The sequence below is a fragment of the Sinocyclocheilus anshuiensis genome, unplaced genomic scaffold (assembly GCF_001515605.1).
Source record: "Sinocyclocheilus anshuiensis isolate Anshui unplaced genomic scaffold, SAMN03320099.WGS_v1.1 scaffold1788, whole genome shotgun sequence".
In the NCBI taxonomy this organism is placed as follows: Eukaryota; Metazoa; Chordata; class Actinopteri; order Cypriniformes; family Cyprinidae; genus Sinocyclocheilus; species Sinocyclocheilus anshuiensis.
In genome coordinates, this window is record NW_015557169.1 from 8,097 (window position 1) to 12,557 (window position 4,461).

The window sequence follows — 4,461 nt, forward strand, 5'->3', positions numbered from 1 at the left end:
TAATCTCTGGGAGAAACCATAACGGCTAACTTGGATCACGTGTGCGTTAATAACCATCACATTACAGCCTTGACATCGATGAATTTCAGTCAGAGTTGTGCGACACTCAATCATCGTTTACGAATCCCGTAGGAATGAATGAGAAGTGCCATAAACTGAATCCCAGCTGTCTATTAACGCACACGTGATCCAAGTTAGCCGTTATGGTTTCTCTAATAGTAAGGAATACAGACCCTCTCATCTCCCTCTAGTAAGATAATCTCTGGGAGAAACCATAACGGCTAACTTGGATCACGTGTGCGTTAATAACCATCACATTACAGCCTTGACATCGTTGAATTTCAGTCAGAGTTTGGTTATTATGGGGTTCAGAGCGGATGAGTGTTGCCATGGCGATGCATGCAGCTTCATTCAGAGAGGAACACGTCTGCAACAAGACCTCAGAAACAGCACAGGTTTAGCGTTAGCATGAATAATGCTAAGCACAGAGCGACTGAGCTCACAAGGTGCCAACGGTCCCTCGCGGGGAAGTTCATGAAACAAACGCCAAAGTGAAGCTGAGAGTCAGATGATTGGAGCGCTAGCAGAACGCTAACGCGCGACAGCAGCTGTCAGCTTCACGCTTGCTTCTATTTAAACACCGACACGTTCTCACAAACATGAATATAGGCTGCTGCTAGAGCAGTGGCCAATCTCTCAACGCTTTCATCGCTGAGGTCTCTGAAGACCCAGGATGCTTATAGCTGTCCATTAGTGCCTGATCCAAGTGTAAAAATAGGTCAGGCCTCTCTCTCTCTCTCGCTCATGTGCTTCAGAGAGCAGGATTTCAGCTTCGTCCTGGTTACTTTAACTTCAGACTGGCTCCTGATGCAAACACAAGCACAGATGAGACTCTTCTGTCCGGTCACCAATCTAACGCTGACTCGGCTGTGAACGAGGGTCCTGACACACCGATCACGGATGGACTATAAATCACCAGTCTGATGGAAAGCAAGGCCCAGATGGACTGATGCGCTATAATTTAACACTGTGAAGCGCCGTCTCTCATCTGACGCCCTCTAGTGACGCCAAACGCATCAGGCCTTCAGTGACAGAGAGAAAAACAGCAACTGCTTCATCACTAATCAATGCCAGCGATCGCTGGCCGGAACTGATGATTGGTACATTTCTGAGGTTCAATTCATCAGCAGCCTCACCGAACACCAGATCTCAGACATGACAACATAAAGAAGTTCTCTGAGCAGATGAAAGTTTCTATGTGTAAGGAATGCTTTTCTCTTAAAGGGACAGTTCACCGAAACAATAATTATTCTGTCATCATTTACTTGTTCAAACATTGTCTCATTGTTGTTGCTGTTTTTTCCACATAATGAAAGTCAGTGGCGTCTGATGGTTGGTTCTTCCATCATTTCTCAAAATAATGTTTTGTGTTCCACTGAAGGAAGAAAGTCATACAGGTTTGGAGCGACGTGAGGGAGAGCAAATATGACAGAATGGACATGTTTTGGATGGACTATCCACGTAACAAAACGCAAAAATAAAACAAATGAGGACATACAGTGTACATACTGTATATTTCCTGAACAAGACAGTGACATTCAGCACAAACATGTTGGGTTTCATGTTTTTTGGGTTCTCTCCATAGGCGTAATGGTTTTTATACTGTACAAACTGTATTTTCTATTGCCCTACACCAACCCTACCCCTAAACCTACCCCTCACAGGAAACTTTGTGCATTTTTAGATTTTAAAAAAACTTAATTTTGTGTGATTTATAAACTTGTTTTCTTCATAGGGACCAAAAAATGTACCCATAAGGACAAGGATTTTGGATACTGCCTCCATTGTGGGGACATTTTGTCCCCATAACGTAGGGTTTACCAGGACCACTCACATACACTCTCTCTCACACACACACACACACACACACACACACTCTCTCTCACACACACACTCTCTCACACACACACACACACACACACACACACACACACACGGGTCAGTAAAGCTGGTTATTGGAAGATGGTTGGAGGAGGTTGTTATGATCCAGAGTTTGGGTTTTGTTTAATTTGAGCGGCTCAGGAAACACAACCATTAACCTGAATGTCAGATGAATATCTGTGATGAACTGAATGCTGGGATGCAGAACTGCTTACCTTCCACTTCCTGTGATCCGTCCTCCTAAAATAACAGTGACAGTGAGGAGACACGAACACACCGCAGGTAGTCGGAAGGAGGGACTTTGTAGAAAACGAAGCGTTTGAGAGAGGCGGGGCATAGAGGACCTACAATAATGTACAGTATTTTAAAAATAATGTGTTTTTTGAACATTAAAGCATGTCAACATATTCTGTTACACCAAATACACAAAATAATGATCTTTAAAAAAGCATCATATGACCCCTTTAACTGAAGTCTATTTTGCATGATTATATGATATAGGTTGAATTATATTATTTGCATTTAGGCTGTTTTTTCTCTTCTGTACACGACCTGATCAGAAGAGTTGAGGGCGGCTAATGGAAAAATACGAGTCCACTTTAAAATTAGAGGTGAAGCATTCTTTCATTTTGTCAGAATATACAACTACTTTTGATTGTCGGTCAAATGAGAAAGACACATACTGTAATTAAAGCAGTTACCAGCAGGGGTTAACTAGTCCATGGTAACCAGTATCCACTCACCCGTTTGATGGACTGCACCACCTCGTTCACGTGTGATCTGTTCATCTCCATCTTTATCCTACAAAACAGGATGATTTTAGCTTCAAGCATAATCTTTATCAGACTGGCCACTAGCAGTCGTAGCACCAAAGATGATCGTGTGTTTGGATCAACATCAGCTTTTTTGCTGTTCAACAAACAGTCCACTCCAAACCCAAACTCTGCTCATCAAGCAGCTCTAAGACGATGGGCTGCTGAGAATGATGCTCAGTCCCTAAACTCTGACTGTTGATCCGTGAACACGTGATCTGAAGATCCTCACAAAGAGTTAAAATCACTCACTCCTCAGTCAGAGTCTTCTCCAGCGTTCGGGCTTCTTGAAACTTCTCCTGTCGTCTCTTGTCCATCCTTTTCTTCAAGTCTTTGTTTTCTCTGAAAAAAGGAAACCATGAGATATTTTGAGGGACAGTGGTGACCAAACAACACAACGACTTTGATTAAATGGACAAAGACATTTTTCAAAAGAAAGTCCCACAGGTTTGAAGGACATGCGGAGAGTAAATGATGATTTGTGGCTGAACGATCACTTTAATATCTCTTACTTCTCACACAGATCCTTCAGTTTCTTCAGCTGGTTATTCTGACACTCTTCTGCCACAGCTGTCAACTTCTCAACAAGCTACACCGCAAAAGAAAGCCAACATGCATGTAAGCGAACATCTCACACCGCTGATGTACAGCACACGCTAACGAGACAGAAAACGCAATCTGATTGGCCGACTTCTCAAAATCCAATCAGCAGCTGATGGACGGTTATTAAGCCTCTTATTAAGAAACCACAACTAGATCCTAGTGAACTGGCAAATTACAGACCCATCTCAAATCTTCAGTTATATCTGATCAAATGCACATTATTATTCCTTAGCTTGGGTTTAACAAATCATTTTTGCTTGGTTGGAACAGCAGCTACGCTAATTATGTCTCTATTTGTTTGTCTGTTGCTGCCATGGGATTGACATCCTGTAATCCCATAATCATTGCTGTTAATAGTGTTCATCGTCTGTTTGATTACGTCATTAACTGCATTTTACCCTACATTTCTGCCATATGTATGTACATCAATTTGACATAGTAACCACTGACAAGCTACTACTAAATATATTGTAGAAACTTAATTTTCTGTAAAGATGTTATGCAACGATTTGTATTGTGAAAAGCGCTATACAAATAAACTTGAATTGAATGGACAGAACCAAGCCCCACCCCGTTTGTTGTGTATGAACATGTGGAGGCTCAGATGTGCATTTAACATCAGAAGAGACAAGAGACTGATGCAGCAGGAGAAAACAAGCCAGCAGTTCACAGAAACACACACACACACACACACACACACACACACACACATATTCAAATTCAATTTCTAAAATACTGATAAAATATGCATCAAACTGGTTTTTGCTGTAGTTCTTGTACAAGATTTAAATTTGAAAGAATTTATAAATTTTTTAATTAATAAAAAGTGGTTAAATGTTGTAATAACACGGTAAAACCTGTTAACATTAAAAATTTGCACATTCACTCAACAGAGACGTTACTCATTAATAAATAAACTCAAGTCAAAATAATTTTGTAAATTACTTTTTATTGTAAATCCCATTTTTTAATCTTTGACCTAGAGGAATGCAGCTGCTCAAACATGCAGCTGCTCAAAATGTCAGTCTTTTTTGAAAATGTTTCATGAACATTTTAAACCTTGTACATGTGCAAATCTGCAAAAAAATATTAAGAAAAGAAATGT

At 40.7% G+C, this 4,461-nt stretch overlaps 1 pseudogene; it reads right to left on the bottom strand.

Moving 5' to 3' along the window:
- Positions 1-2,651: 2,651 nt before the first annotated feature.
- Positions 2,652-4,461, bottom strand: part of LOC107678342 (1-phosphatidylinositol 4,5-bisphosphate phosphodiesterase beta-1-like) — an 84,499-nt pseudogene continuing 82,689 nt past the window's right edge.